This window comes from Loxodonta africana, chromosome 14, assembly GCF_030014295.1.
Source record: "Loxodonta africana isolate mLoxAfr1 chromosome 14, mLoxAfr1.hap2, whole genome shotgun sequence".
NCBI lineage: Eukaryota > Metazoa > Chordata > Mammalia > Proboscidea > Elephantidae > Loxodonta > Loxodonta africana.
This window is the reverse complement of record NC_087355.1, coordinates 64,040,103-64,057,623: the sequence shown is the minus strand read 5'-3', so window position 1 is coordinate 64,057,623 and position 17,521 is coordinate 64,040,103.

Here is a 17,521-nt window from a genome sequence, read left to right as displayed (position 1 = left end):
TCTTTCAATATACATAGATAGGCTACTAGATTGCACTGTCTTGATTGTTGTAGCCCTTGAATCTCTTATGTCCTATTACCAGCTGGTTTGGGTTGTTACCAGATAAATAAGCCTAAGAGTCCATTCACTATTCTTGAGTAGATTTGGGGTCATCAAGTGTGTGGTGCAGAGTGTCACCTATCCACCTAGAGAAGTAGTGGTGATAGTTGTGTGCACCAGATTCTAGTAGCAGCAGGGGTTCACACTCCAGGGGGTTGGGGCAGGATGCTGACAGGCTTCCCCCAAGTGACAGTGAGGTAGGTGTATCTCTATTCCTAAAGCACTTTGGTGGGTGGACTCTGCAGCTGTACCTTAGGTCCCCAATGCAAGTACCTCTACAGATTGGTAGGTGTCACCCTCCTTAGACCCCTAAGGCAGAAGGCTAGGTGGTCTGGGGGGGAGCTTCAGCCCTCAGTTCCATGTTGTGGGTCAGTGAGGGCTCTGTTGAATATGCAGAGATATCAGACCTGGGAAACTTGTCTTTCCAGTAATCCGTTAAAACAATTACAGTCAGATCCCTATCAGAATTGCCTTTGCGTCATAATAGCCACCTTGTTTGCTGTAGGAATGAAAGCCCAAGACTATGGATCACATATGCTTGGCAGGAGCTGGTTCTGTATTTTTAGTCCAATAAGGGAAGGATTTTTGGTCCCTGGGTTCTTTTGTAGCTGCTTCTCTCAGGCCAGGAGAATGGGTTAGGAAAAGACAAAAAAAAAAAAAAATGAAAAACCGCAGGGCAGTTCACTCTCTGGCTCAGGAAATTCCAATGTTAATGAAGCCGCCTGGGAAGGGGAGTGGAGGGTTCAGATAAATAGGAGAGAGTAGCACCCCGGAATATAGAAAAAGTTACTTATCTTGTTTGGTGATGACTGTTTTATCTGAGATTCCCGAGGGGTGTGTATCCTGTGTGCTTTGGCTGGGTCGAGATTGCCCCCGAGAGTCAGGCCCATGTCCCGTGCTTGTGCTGTCTCAGAAGCCGTGGTCAGTTCCCCTGCTTCCAATCCAAAGTCCAGTGCCAAGGTTCCCCGGCTGGGACGCTGCACTCCAGGCTCCAAAACCAGTCACTGCCTCTTGGTGACTTCTCCTCCTGTCAGCCGTGTCGCTGCGGTGCCTGCGTGCACTGGCTGGGCTTCCCCCAAGGTTACTTATAGGGGCTAGGGCTGCGTCCCGTGTTTGCGCCATCTCAGGATGCCGTGCTCAGCTCCCCTGCGCCCAGTCCAAAGCCCGGCGCCAAGGTTTCCTAACTGGGATGGTGGCTCCAGGCTCCGAAAACAGTCATTGCTTCCCCGTGGTTGTTCGTTCTCAGTCTTTGTCACTCAGGTCAACTCTTTAGATCTGTGTTTGATGGTCAGGGTTGGTAGATTGTCATGTATGTGATTGATTCACTTGTTTTTCCGAGTCTTTGTTGCAAGAGGGATCCAAGGTAGCTTCTACCTAGTCAGCCATCTTGGCCCCGCCTCTACAGACTCCTTTTTAAAGTTAAACTTTATATCCAGTTCAAAATGATAGGCTGTGCACACACATACTTATATTTCTTTTCTTCTTAAACTGTCAATATAATGTTATTGTTAAGTGCCTTTAAGTCATTTGAGACTCATAGCAACCCTATGTACAATATAATGAAACACTGCCCCATCCTGCACCATCCTAACAATTGCTACTTTGTTCGAGCCCATTGCTGCAGACACTGTGTCAACCACTCTTTTTGAGGGTCTTCCTCTTTTTTGCTGTATAGAGAATTGGAAAATTTGTATATACGGTGAACATATATCCCAGTTTACTCAGAACAGCCGAGGTTTATACTTGTCATTTGTGCTTAATTATTCATTAATAACATCTCTTTGGTTTTAAAAAGTGGCTGAGTTTGTACAACACTCTATCACATAGGACTTTGAAACCAGAAGCTCAGGGTATCTATGTTTAAGTAAGTATCCAATCAGTTGCCATCAAGTCCATTCCAACTTATGGTGACCCCATGTGTTTCAGAATAGAACTATTTTCCATAGGATTTTCAATACCTGATAATTTCAGAAGTAGATCAACAGTCCTTTATTCTGAGGCAATTCTGGGTGAACACGAACCTTCAACCTTTCAGTTGGCAGCCAAGCATGTGTGTTAACCATTTGTACCTCCTACAAATTCTTTTGAGTAAATACAGGATAATTCAATTCAATACATTTAGAATATCTGTTAGCATATGAAACTGATAATATACTTCTTGGGATAAAGACGGAAAATAAGACAAAGGATCCCACAAGTGAAAACTGAAAATATGACTAGAATAATAATTATGAAGAAAAGGCTGTATCCTTTAAGGAATGATATATATCTAGATTTAAATATTTGATACAGGTAATCCCTGGGTTATGAATGGCTGACTTACATACAACCAGTAGTTATGAACCAACCCCTGTAAAGCCTATTATATTAAAAATTTGAGGTACATACTAAGGTTCATAATAACAAGTGGGCATTTTTTTGTGACACACACCAAAACATTAATATTACTATAATGTTATCTTAAATATGTTTTAGTGTATCTAGAAGTGTTTCTTTAATATTTCTTTATGCATCAAAATGTACGCTACAAACTAAGACAAACATTTGACTACCTGATGTTAGACACAAACCGTACCTAACTGTTCTGACTTAGGTACAAATTCTACTTAAAGACAGACTGAGGAATGGAACTTAGTTTGTAAACCAGGGACTGCCTGTACTGAGTTTTGCAATCATTGGGAAAAACAGACATAACCTAGTAAAAGATATCATATCACATTTAATGATAATTTAGTGAGTTTAAAAATTAAATCAAAATATTTAATATAACATTAAATTGATGTTTTCATAGAAAACATGTTTTCATAGAGGAAGGTTTAAATTCTCTCACTTTCATTTTCTAAAAAGAAGTACTAATATAGCGCAGTGTCCATACAAATCTACCAAGCAGAATCTTATGCTTAAATATTACTACTGCAACCCTATAACCCAGTAGGGACCTCATTGATTCAAAGAAATTTGTCTCTATGGGGGGAAAATATTTGCCACAGAAGACCCTCCTAATTAATTAGTGTTAAATATATGCTATCTACTACACACAGAAAAAAAATCAGCACAAAGCTTAGGTTAGAAAACAGAAGTAGAAAGCTGGAACAATACAGCACAAAAAGATACGAACTCACTCAACTGTGCATGAATGGAGATTACTAAACGTAAATCTAAATGAGAACCTAGAGAAGAGGAATATGTTGTATATTTTGTGTTTATGTATTCAGCCATTCTTTTAAAATTATTCATATTTTTTCCTTAATAGTCATTCAAGAAAGAGAGCTAATGAATGGTAATAATGTGTCAGTGGATACTGTATGTATTGTGGTTAAGAGCATGGACAGATACTGTTATCAAATTCAGGTTTTATAAGAGCACCAACTCATATGATTGTTAGGAATATTAGTCATTGTTTGTAAAAAGCTTAAACAATGCCTACAATAGTACAACATAGTGTTTATAAGTTTTATTATTATTATAGTTATTATTATCATAATTTATATGAAATATCTAGACTCTATCCTCAATTTGTTCATTGCAGCTAATGGGGGAGATAGGTAAACAGATACATTTATTAGGATGCATTAGAGGAAAGCCAGAGCAACAGATATTTCTATGTAGCATTTAGCAGTGAGTTCAGTGATAGCAGCTCAATGAATGACACACTTCTCACAATACACCTGACCCAGATTCATGAGTGCATTAGAAATCATTATTTTCCACCTCAATTGAGTAATTCTCTTAACTTAAAAAACAAGTAAAACATTTTTTATTAGTGCCTCAGGATTCAGAATTTCATTGGTACTTCAATTTTGTTTTAACTTTCTGCTAATAAAAAGAGGCCCTTATATTTCATTATTTCTATAACTATAATTCCATGGATGAATATTGTGAATATTGACCTTGTGAACATTGTGAATACAATAATACAATATAACATAGCATAATATGACATATTGTAAAACAAATGAGGACATTAGCAGTATGAAAGCAATTAATCAATCTGTCAAAAGAATAATACATTAATTTAATCTTTTACATATATATATATATATATATATATTGGAAACCTTGGTGGCATAGTGGTTAAGTGCTACAGCTGCTAACCAAAAGGTTGGCAGTTCGAATCTGCCAGATGCTCATCGAAAACTCTACGGGGCAGTTCTACTCTGTCCTGTAGGGTTGCTATGAGTCAGAATCGACTCGACAGCACTGGGTTATACATGTATTTTTAATCACCAGCTGTTCTGTTTCCTTGAAGAAACTTTAAAAAAAATCTAGGCTCAGAATGCATGATGATGACACACTAGCCTCACTGGCTGTGATAGTAAATGTTTACTTTTATCACTACTATGAATACATAGCCATTTTTAAGTATTCTTTTAAATTTCTATGACGTTATTACTGAAAAATACATCACAATTGCATTGGCTAAAAAAAAAAAATCTCTTCCTGAGATCAGTTTATGGTTGCACCTGTAAGGAACCACATACAACATTTTGAGGAGCCAATTCACTCTATTTCAATTAATGAAACTCACATTCGAAAATTTACAAATATCTGAACATTTTTCAGATGGTTTATAAAAATGAAAATGCAATCCATGTTTACCTATAGTTACACTGTATATTTCAGAACACTAGTTTGATATTTGTATCACCATATTTCCTATCATAATTTATTTCAAAGAGCTATATCCCATTTATGATTTCAAATTGTAAGATCCATTAAAACCCAACCAAATTTATGGATGTTGAGTCGATTCCAAATCATAGTGACCCTATAGAATAGAGTAGAACTGCCACATAGGGTTTCCAAGGAGCGGCTGGTGGATTCAAACTGCTGACCTTTTGGTTAGCAGCTGAGCTCTTAGCCACTGTGCCACCAGGGCTCCAAGATCCATGAAAGCAGGGATTTGTTAGATATGTAATACGTAAGAATAATAGACTAAGATCCATGAAAGCAGATTTTTCATCTATTATTCTTACATATTACATATGTCATAGATCTCCAAGACCAGACAGTTCTACCTCTGCAATACCATTTACATCATATTCGTCTTGTTCTGCCTCTTGATCTATGTACAGGTTCCTCATGAGCACAATGAAGTGTTCCGAAATTCCCATTCTTCATAACGTTATCCATAATTTTAGACTTGATATTTGGCACTAATTCTCCTTCAGAAGACTTGTAAACATTTAAAAGGAAACAAAATGAAAAAGGTTGAAAGCATTAAAGCATTGCCAAATTGTTGAGGAACTACTGAACCAGAAACGGTCACAGAAATTCAGATAGTGATCCTGAAATCATGGCCCACTTTGGTCTTTGGGTGTGTGTAGGTCAATCTAGAAGGCATGGCTGAAAAGTCTATAGGGAGAATTCTTCCCAAATATCAAGTCTAAAATTGCTATTATGGAAGTACATGTTTCTGTCTATGTATGTTCTAGCATACATAACGTGAATCATTGAAAAATCTTAGCCGTAGCATTATATAGGAATATATAAAATACCCGAAGGGTGTGCCCAGGTGGTGCAAATAGTGAAGCTCTCGACTACTACCCAAAACAGTCTGAACCCATTCAGAGGTAACTTGGAAGACAGGCCTAGCAATCTACTTCCAAAAGATCACAGCCTCAAAAACTGGTTGTGGCAGTTCTACCCTGTACACATGGATTTGTCATGAGTCAAAATCAACAGAACAACAACAACAAGGCTGGAGTGCAAAGGATTCTATATTTCTTGGTCATGGTTTTATAGATTCATGGGAGACAATTTTGAAACATTTGTTTATGTTTGTTTACTTAAGCTGATTAGTGTGAAGATATGATCTTATAGTCTATGGGTGGTGATTACATCATTGTTTCCTCATTACACAATCATGTAGCGCTTTTGCCAAGTGTTTTCTTCTGTACTTTCTCTCAAATTATACACCTCTCTAAGATAATGGAGATGGAGTCCCTGGGCAGTTAAAATGGTTAAAAGGCACTCTACTACTCACAGAAATATTGGAGGTGTGAGTCCACCCAGAGGCACCTCAGAAGAAAAGCCTAAAGATCTACATCAGAAGAATAAGACATTGAAATCCCTGTGAAGAACAGTTCTACTCTGACACACATGGTGTCACCATGAGTCAAATTGACTTGACAGCAACTGGTTACCTGGTAAGATACTGAAGAAAAATCTCAAAACATGTATTTTTAAATGAACTTGCTGTAGATTTAATAAGCTTAAGTGTGACTTTGATTCAGGGAAAATCCTTCTCCCTTCCAGTGTCATTTTTCAGTTATCCAGGTTACCCATAATTTGCTGGGTCATTCTTTCTAAATAACATCAGAGAGGCATGAGATTTTCTTCCTTATGTATCTTGTATCTATCATTTGTACAGAATCCCTGTACCTTTATCAAAATATTAGCATATCTGAAGGTACCTCCTCTCTCAAGGGACAATTCTTAATTATGTCTTTATATGTAGCAACTCACAGTTAAGTAGCTTTCCCAACAAATGACAATTCCTCAATTTTCCCTACTCCTAACTATATACCCTTCATATTTGGGAAGTCTATCTCCCAGCAGATGTCAGAAGAAACTCTGAGACTTGATCTGGAATGTCAAGTAGCTAAAGCAAAAGGAAGAAATGACGAAGCAAAACAGCTGAAGAGAAGATTTCAAAGGGCAGCTAGAGAAGATAAAGTAAAGTATTATAATGACATGTGCAAAGACCTGGAGTTAGAAAACCAAAAGGGAAGAACACACTAGGCATTTCTCAAGCTGAAAGAACTGAAGAAGAAATTCAAAACTCAAGTGGCAATAGTGAAGGATTCTATGGGCAAAATACTGAATGATACAGGAAGCACCAAAAGAAGATGGAAGGAATACACAGAGTCACTATACTAAAAAGAATTGATCAACATTCAATCATTCCAGTAGGAAGCATATGATCAAGAACCAACGGTACTGAAAGAAGAAGTCCAAGCTGCCCTGAAGACATTGGCAAAAAAGAAGGCTCCAGGAACTGACAGAATACCAATTGAGATATTTCAACATACAGAATCAGGCTTGGAAGTGATCACTCATCTATGCCAAGAAATTTGGAAGACAGCTACCTGGCCAATCTACTGGAAGAGATCCATATATTTATGCCTGTTTCAAAGAAAGGTGATCCAACAGAATGTGGAAATTATTGAACAATACCATTAATATCACACGCAAGTAAAATTTTGCTGAAGATCATTCAAAAGCAGCTGCAGCACTACATCAACAGAGAATTGCCAGAAATTCAAGCAGAATTCAGAAAAGGATGTGGAATGAGGGTTATCATTGCAGATGTCAAATGGATCCTGGCTAAAAGCAGAGAATACCAGAAATTTGTTTTCCTGTGTTTTATTGACTGTGCAAAGGCATTCAACTGTGTGAATCATAACAAATTACGGATAACATTGTGAAGAATGGGAATTCCAGAACACTTAATTTTGCTCATGAAGAAGCTGTACATAGATCAAGAGGCAGCTGTTCAAACAGAACAAGGGAATACTGCGTGGTGGTTTAAAGTCAGGAAAGGTGTGCGTCAGGGTTATATCCTTTCACCATACTTGTTCAATCTGTATGCTGAGCAAATAATCCAAGAACCTAGACTATATGAAGAAGAACACATCAGAATTGGAGGAAGACTCATTAATAACCTGCGATATGGAGAAAGTGAAAAAGACTTGAAGCACTTACTGATGAAGATCAAAGACTACAATCTTTAGGATGGATTATATCTCAACATAAAGAAAACAAAAATCCTCACAATTGGAACAATAAGCAACATCGTGATAAACAAAGATTGAAGTTGTCAAGGATGTCATTTTACTTGGGTCCATAATCAACACCCATGGAAGCAACAGTCAAGAAATCAAATGATGCATTGCATTGGGAAAATCTGCTGCAAAAGACCTCTTTAAAGTTTTAAAAAGCAAAGATGTCACCGTAAGGACTAAGGTGCACCTTAATCAAGCCATGGTGTTTTCAGTTGTCCCATATGCGTGTGAAAGCTGGGCAATGAATAAGGAAGCCTGAAGAAGAATTGATGCTTTTGAATTGTGATACTGGAGAAGAATATTGAATATGTCATGGACTGCCAAAAGAACAAACAAATCTGTCTTCAAAGAAGTACAGCCAGGATGCTCCTTAGAAGCAAGGATGGCGAGACTTCCTCTTGTATTTTTTTTTTTAATTTTTATTGCGTTTTAAGTGAAAGTCTACAAATCAAGTCAGTCTCTCACACAAAAACTTATTACACCTTGCTGCATACTCCCAATTGCTCTCCACCTAATGAGACAGCCTGCTCCCTCCCTCCACTCTCTCTTTTTGTGTCTATTTCCTCAGCTTCTAACCCCTTCTACCCTCTCATCTCCCATCCAGGCAGGAGATGGCAACATAGTCTCAAGTGTCCACATGATCCAAGAAGCTCACTCTTCACCAGCATCCCTCTCCATTCCATTGTCCAGTCCAATGCCTGATGAAGAGTTGGCTTTGGGAATGGTTCCTATCCTGGGCCAACAGAAGGTCTGGGGGCGATGACAACCGGGGTCCTCCTAGTCTCAGTCAGACCATTTAGTCTGGCCTTTTTATGAGAATTTGGAGTCCGTAAAAAAAAAAAAAAAAAATTCCCACTGCTCTCCTGATCCCTCAGGGGTTTTCTGTTGTGTTCCCTGTCAGGGCAGTCATCAGCTGTAGCCAGGCACCATCTAATTCTTCTGCTCAGGCTGATGTAGTCTCTGTATTATGTGGCCCTTTCTGTCTCTTGGGCTCATAATTACCTTGTGTCCTTGGTGTTCTCCATTCTTCTTTGCTCCAGGTGACTAGAGACCAATTGATGCACCTTAGCTGGTTGCTTGCTAGTGTTTAAGACCCCAGAAGCCACTCTTCAAAGTGGGATACAGAATGTATTGTTAATAGATTTTATTATGCCAATTAACTTAGATGTCCCCTGAAACCATGGTTCCCAAACCCCTGCCCCTGCTACGCTGGCCTTCAAAGCATTCAGTTTATTCCAGAAACTTCTTTGCTTTTGATTTAGTCTAGTTGTGTTGGCCTCACCTGTATTGTGTGCTGTCTTTCCCATCACATAAAGTAGGTCTTATCTACTATCTAGTTAGTGAATACCCCTCTCCCACTCTCCCTCCCTACCCTCTCTCGTCTCTTGTAACCATCAAAGAATATTTTCTTCTGCGTTTATATTTGTCCAGTTCTTATAATAGTGGTCTCATACAATATTTGTCCTTTTGCAACAGACTAATTTCACTCAGCATAATGCCTTCCAGGTTCCTCCACGTTATGAAATGTTTCACAGATTCATCATTGTTCTTTATCGATGAGTAGTATACCACCGTGTGAATATACCATAATTTATCCATTCATCCGTTGATGGGCACCTTGGTTTCTTCCATCTTTTGTTATTATAAACAGTGCTGCAGTGAACATGGGTGTGCACATATCTGTTCATGTAAAGGCTCTTATTTTTCTAGGATTTATTCCAAGGAGTGGGATTGCTGGGTTGTATGGTAGTTCTATTTCTAGCTTTTTAAGGAAGCACCAAAAAAGTTTTCTAAAGCGGTTGTACAATTTGACATTCCCACCAGCAGCGTACAAGTGTTCCAATTTCTCCACAGCCTCTCCAACATTTATTCTTTTGTGTTTTTTGGATTAAGGCCAGCCTTGCTGGAGTGAGATGGAATCTCATTGTAGTTTTGATTTGCATTTCTCTAATGGCTAATGATCATGAGCATTTCCTCATGTATCTGTTACTAACTGAATGTCTTCTTTAGTGAAGTGCCTGTTCATACCTTTTGCCCATTTTTTAATTGGGTTATTTGTTTTTTGTCGTTGAGTTTTTGCAGAATCATGTAGATTTTAGAGATCAGATGCTGATTGGAAATCTCAAAGCTAAAACCTTTTCCCAGTCTGTAGGCAATATTTTTTACTGTTTTGGTGAAGTCTTTGGATGAGCATAGGTGTTTGATTTTTAGGAGCTCCTAGTTATCTAGTTTCTCTTCTGCATTGTTAGTAATGTTTTGTATACTGTTTATGTCATGTATTAGGGCTCCTAACATTGTCCCTATTTTTTCTTCCATGATCTTTATTGTTTTAGATTTTATATTTAAGTCTTTGATAGATTTTGAGCTCATTTTTGTGCATGGTATGAAGTATAGGTCTTGTTTCATTTTTTTGCGGGTAGATATCCAGTTATGTCAGCACTGTTTGTTAAAAAGACTGTCTTTTCCTCATTCAACTGCTTTAGGGCCTTTGTCAAATATCAACTGCTCATATGTGGATGGATTTATGTCTGGATTCTCAATTCTGTTGCATTGGTCTGTGTATCTGTTGTTGCACCAGTACAAGGCTGTTTTGACTACTGTGGCGGTATAATAGGTTCTAAAATCAGGTAGAGTAAGACCTCCCACTTTGTTCTTCTTTTTCAGTAATGCTTTACTTATCTGGGGCCTCTTTCCCTTCCATATGAAGTTGGTGATTTGTTTCTCCATGTCATTAAATATATCGTTGGAATTTGGATTGGAATTGCATTAAACCTATAGATAGCTTTTGGTAGGATAGACATTTTTATAATGTTAAGTCTTCTTATCCATGAGCAAGTTATGTTTCTCCACTTATGTAGTTATCTTTTGGTTTCTTGCAGAAGTGTTTGTAGTTTTCTTTGTATAAGTCTTTTACACCTCTGATAAGATTTATTCCTAAGTATTTTATCTTCTTGGGGGCTACTGTGAATGGTATTGATTTGGTGGTTTCCTCTTCAATGTTCTTTTTGTTGGTGTAGAGGAATCCAACTGATTTTTATATGTTTATCTTGTATCCGGATATTCTGCTGAACTTTTCTATTAGTTTCAGTGGTTTTCTTGAGGATTCCTTAGGGTTTTTTGTGTATAAGATCATGTCATCTGCAAATAAAGATGCTTTTACTTCTTCCTTGCCAATCTTCTTTTCTTCTTCCTTGCCCTTTATTTCTTTATCTAAGCTAATTGCTCTGGCTAGGATCTCCAGCACAGTGTTGAATAAGAGTGTTGATAAAGGGCTTCCTTCACCTCACATTCTTTGGACTTGCTGTCAGGAGTGATCACTCTGTGGAGAAAGACATCATGCTTGGTAAAGTAGAGAGTCAGCGAAAAAGAGGAAGACCCCCAGCAAGATGAATTGGCCATAATAATGGGCTCAAGCATAGCAATCATTGTGAGGATGGTGCAGTTCTCTTGTGCATAGGGTCGCTGTACACCAGAAGTGACTCAACTGCATCTAACAACAACAATGTCTCCCAACAGAATAAAAAAAAAAAACAGAATAGAGACTATCAATTCTATTCTTTAATAAAGTGACGAAAAACTCTCAGAAATTTAACTTTAGAAGAACAATTCATGAAGTTAAGGAATGTTGCATGTTTTATTTATGCAACATCTCGCAGAGGGCCTGGCATATTAAGCAGTAAGAACACGGGGAAGAGACATAGTGGAGTATTGTTTACTACATTCAATGACATGTAAGTATTGTAGGGTGAAATCACATGGGATCTTATTATAATAAGTGATTTCTATATGGAGCACAGTACCACTATATGAAACACATGATTCGGAATTGACTTGAAGGCAAATGGTTGGTTGATACCTCAGGTTCATCTATGATCCAAGTAACATTATGATTAGCCATTAAAGTTTGTGAATCTTTCTATAATTTTCATAGAGACAAAGGGGAAAGGAGGCATTAACTGATAATATTCTGACAGTCACATAATAAATACTATGTCTAGGCTTGATCAGTTTAATTTGATCAAAACGGAGTCATTTTTTTGGTAATATCTTTCTCTTGTTACTCTACAGAATAAGATGCCTAAAAACACTGATAACATTTGCTAACCTAAAACCAAAGGATGTTCTGTGAATGCTATTACTTGGGTTATTTAGCCTCAGTAAGTTGAGTTTTAGTGCTTAAAATAATGCTGATCTCACTACTACAACTTGCCTCCCATTCCCATAAGTGAGTGTCCTGATAGAATTTTACCACAGGGAGACACATAATTGTCCAAGTTTTTAATGTAATTGCCATAAGAACTGCCTTGCTTGGAACATTGAGAGGATAGCTTCAGAACACATTGGCCTGAATGGCTCAAGGGTCTGTTCATTTAGTTACATAGACACTCATCACCACACTATATTTTGACTAAGGTATAAAAATACACGGAGCCGGTGGAAGATTGGTAAAAATTGCTGGTCAAACATTAGCAAAATAAAGTCTTATTCAAGATATTAATCTCAGGTAAGTTCACATATAGGATAAATTCATTAAATCAGACCAAAAGAGGGTACTATAAAATTATAAATTGCAAAACCACAGTGAAGACTGAAATAACATGAATTCTTAGACACTTAATTACCATGATAAAATACGAAAACGCAAAACAGAATCAGCAGATGCACAATAGAGATTTTAAAAAAAGCCTTAAATCATCTCTATTGGTTCCTGCTACAGAATTTATCATATAGTAAAAAAATGTTGAAGATTTAAGTAATATTTTATTACTAAGGTAAGTCTTAAAAACATTGAAATCCATGCCATTAAAAAAATAAAACTTCCTATCAAAACCTCATGGGACATTTAAAAGTACTGGCTGTATATTACCATGCAAGAAAAAACTGAACATAATTTCAAAAATTACCACATTCTTTGACTGAATTGAATACAAGTAGTAAAAGTACTGAGAAAAAACAAAAGAAATACAAACAAAAAAAGGTTTAAAAACCATTTAAAATAATATTGGAGTCAAAATGGAAATTACAAACAAAATTGTAAAATACCTAGAAAACAGTTTTAATGAAAATGTTACATATCTAAATTTATGGGTATTCATAAATGGGCTATTAAATCAGAAAGAATGAAAATAAAGGAATTGAACGTCTGCTTCACAAAATTAGGCACATCAATGACAAAATAAACCTAGTAAACAAAGGACATATAAATGGAGAACAAAAGTGAATTAGGAAAAAGAGAATGATAAATATATTTTAAAAATAATCCTATGTAAAAAGAACATTTTTTTAATTTTTGTTGTGCTTTAAATGAAAGTTTACAAATCAAATCAACTCTGATACAAAAATTTATAAACACCTTGCTATATATTCCTAATTGCTTGTGCCCTAATGAGACAGCACACTCCTCTCCATTCTGTCTTTTTGTGTCCATTTGGCCAGCTTCTGACCCCCCCCCAGCCTCTCGTCCCCCCTTTAGACAGGAGATGCCAACATAGTCTCAAGTGTGCACCTGATCCAAGAAGCTCACTCACCAGCATCCCTCTAAATCCCATTGTCCAGTCCAATCCCTGCCTGAAGATTTGGCTTTGGGAATGGTTCCTGTTCTGGGCTAACAGGAGGTCTGGGGGCCATGACTTCAGGGGTCCTTCTAGTCTCAGTCAGATCATTAAGTCTGGTCTTTTTATGAGAATTTGGAGTCTGCATCCCACTGCTCTCCTGCCCCCTCAGGGGTTCTCTGTTGTGTTCCCAGTCATCTGCTGTAGCTGGGTACCATCTAGTTCTTCTGGCCTGAGGCTGATGTAGTCTCCGGTTTATGTGGCCCTTTCTGTCTCTTGGGCTCATAATTAACTTGTATCCTTGGTGTTCTTCATTCTCCTTTGCTCCAGGTGGGTTGAGACCAATTGATGCATCTTAGATGGCCACTTGCTAGCATTTAAGACTCTAGACACCACTCTCCGAAGTGGGATGCAGAATGTTTTCTTAATAGATTTTATTATGCCAATTGACCTAGAAGACCCTTGAAACCATAGTCCCCAAACCACCACCCCTGCTACGCTGCCCTTCGAAGCTTTTGGTTTATTCAGGAAACTTACCTGTTTTTGGTTTAGTCCAGTTGTGCTGACCTCTCCTGTATTATGTGTTTTCTTTCCCTTCACCTAAAATAGTTCTTATCTACTATCTAATTAGTGAAAATCCCTCTCCTTCCCTTCCTCCCTCCCACCTCTCATAACCATCAAAGAATATTCTCTTCTCTATTTAAACTATTAAAAGAACATATTCTTAGAAAACAAAGAGAATCTCAAATGCAATGAATTAACAATAAGAAAAGTCACAGAGTATGCAGAATAAGTTAAAGGGGTTATAGAGAACACTTTATGAAACTGAGAAAAAATACACTAAAGTTTGTCTGGAAAAAAGGCATGTAGAAAGAATCGTGGAAAAGTTAGGATAAAAGAAAACCACGGAGGAATACAGAACCTTCCAGTTACTAAAATATTTGCTTAAATTGACAAAACAGAAAACAAAAATACACACGACAGTTTGTCACTGGAGAGAAAAAGGTACACTCTAATCAGTTCCAACCCATAACGACCCTATGTACAACAGAATGCAAAAGATACAACCCTGACACACACCTTTCCTGACTTTAAACCACAATTCCTCCAATACCACTGGTTGCAGTTCAGCGGTCAGCCTCTGGCCTTGTTCTGACTGGTGATGCTAAGCTTCTCCATTGTCTCTTTTCACAGATGTAGTTGATTTGATTCCTGTGTATCCCATCAGGCAAGGTCCATGTGTATAAAAAAAAATAGTCACTGTTTATGTTGTTAAAAAAATGATATTTACAATGAATAAGTCATTGGTCTTATTCATTGTAAATATCATTTTTAACAAATGATCTATCATGTGATCTCAGGTGTCATTTATATCACCAAGGCTATATTTTCCAACTACTGATCCTCCTTTGTTGTTTCCAACTTTTACATTTCAATCACCCCTAATCACCAATGCATGCTCATTGCATTTTTGATCAGTTTCAGACTGTAGTAGTTGGTAAAAATCTTCAATTTCTTCATCTTTGCCCTTAGTGGTTGGTGGGTTAATTTGAGTAATAGTCCTATAAAACTCGTCTTCCTCTTAGGCATATGGATATTATCCTATCACCGACAGTGTTGTACTTCAGGATAGATCTCGAAATATTCCTTTTGTGATGAATGCAACACCACTCCTTTTCAATTTGTCTTTCCCAGCATAGTAGATCATTTGATTTTCTGATTCAAAAAGGTCAATACCAGTCCATTTCAGTTCACTAAGCCTAATATATTGATCTTTATACATTCCATTCAGAAACCTTCGTGGTGTAATGGTTAAGATCTATGGCTGATAACCAAAATATCAGCAGTTCAAATCCACCAGGTGCTCCTTGGAAACCTTAAGGGGCAATTCTACTCTGTCCTATAGTGTTGTCATGAGTCAGAATCAACTCGACGGTAATAGGCTTTTTTTGTTTTGTTTTGTTTTCTAGTTTTCCTAGATTCACACTTTGTACATTTCACGTTCCGATTATTAATGGATGTTTGCAGCTGTTTCTTCTCATTTTGAGTCATGCCACATCAACAAATGAAAGTTCCAAAAACTTTACTTTGAGGAGGCAGCTCTTCCCCATTTATATTTTGAATGCCTTCCAACCTGAGGAGCTCGTTTTCCGCACTGTATGCTATTCATCATGTTTTCACTGGCCTTTTTTAAATTTCCTTTTCTTATCTTTTGTTGTGCTTTAAGTGAAAGTTTACAATTCAAGTCAGTCTCTCATACAAAAATTGATATACACCTTGCTATATACTCCTAGTTGCTCTTTCCCTAATGAGACAGCACAATCCTTCTCTCCATCTTCTATTTCCGTGTCCATTCAGCCAGCTTCTGTCCCCCTCTGCCTTCTCATCTCCCCTCCAGACAGGAGCTGCCCACATAGTCTCATGTATCTACTTGATCCAAGAACCTGACTCCTCAGCAGTATCATTTTCTATCGTATAGTCCAGTCCAATCCCTGTCTGAAAAGTACGCTTTGGGAATGGTTCCTGTCTTGGGCTAACAGAAGGTGTGGGGACCATGATCTCCAGGGTCCTTCTACTTTCAGTTAGACCATTAAGTCTGATCTTTTTATGAGAATTTGAGGTCTGCATCCCACTGCTCTCCTACTCACTAAGGGGTTCTCTGTTGTGTTCCCTGTCAGGGCAGACCTTGGTTGTAGCCAGGCACCATCCAGTTCTTCTGGCCTCAGGCTGTTGTAGTCTCTGGTTTTTGTAGCCCTTTCTGTCTGTTGGGCTCATAATTACCTTGTGTCTTTGGTGGTCTTCATTCTCCTTTGCTCCAGGTGGGTTGAGACCAATTGATGCATCTTAGATGGCCGCTTGCTAACATTTAAGACCCCAAACGCCACTCTCCAAAGTGGGATGCAGAATGCTTTCTTAATAGATTTTATTATGCCAATTGACCTAGAAGTCCCTTGAAACTATGGTCCCCAAACCCCCTGCTACTGTTATACTGGTAAATTGATTCCTGCATTAATTTTATCAATAATTTATTCACACAAAATTTATATAGTGACTACCATGTGATTCTAGGCATTTTTTTCTATGTTCTATGTTCTAGGAAACTGACTCATAGTGACCCTATAGGACAGAGTAGAGCTGTCCCATAGAGTTCCCAAGAGGTACCTTGTGGATTCAAACTGCCGAACTTTTAGTTAGCAGCCATAGCTCTTAACCACACCACCAGGGTTTCCTATACAAGTATAGTTACTCCAAAGTATTCTGATGTAATTAATCTAATTTGCCATTATGACTAATCATTTATAACTCAGTTTTTTAGTAAAGTGAAGACCTCAAAGATACAATGTGGAAAGAAAATTGAACAGTCTATTGATATAAAGAGAAGTACTAAATCAGAAGAACTGCCCTTATTACTGTGATATTTCAAATATATAGGTGAAGCTTTCAAATTTGGATTTGAAAGTGTGAAATGAAGTTAGTGGCTAGAGTCCATTATCTTGTACAAGAATTCTCATCCGTCCTTAAAGGTAAGGGGTCCAACTCAAGGATTATAAATATGTGAAATCAGCTGAATTTTATAGATATGATACAATTTAGTTTCGGTTGCAAAGAACACATTCAAAATTCAAGTTAATATCAAAATGTAATTTGTAAATATTAGAAGATAATTTTTGAAAGGACAATCACTTATTCAGAGAAATGATGATTGGCATAAAAAAAAAAAAAGCTGACAAATCTCAAGGCAGTATATTTTCCCTGGGGGATTTCATTGTCCTATTTCACCTTTGGAATGAAAACACAAATCTAATGGCAGTTAGCTATGTGAGATTGAAGGGATTATGGTTTGGGGATTTTAATCAACAGAAACCAGTCTGATTTGAGCCAAAAAAAAAAAAAAGACATAAATACATTGTAAAAATTTGAGGAATATGAGGTAGTCATCCAAATATGAGGATACAAGTACTACGAAATAAAAGACAATTGGTACAAACACATTAACTCCAGAATTCATCAGTATCAGCTTCTGTTGGTTCATATTTAAACTCTAAAAAGAGAACACTGTATTAGTGTAACTTGCATCATATG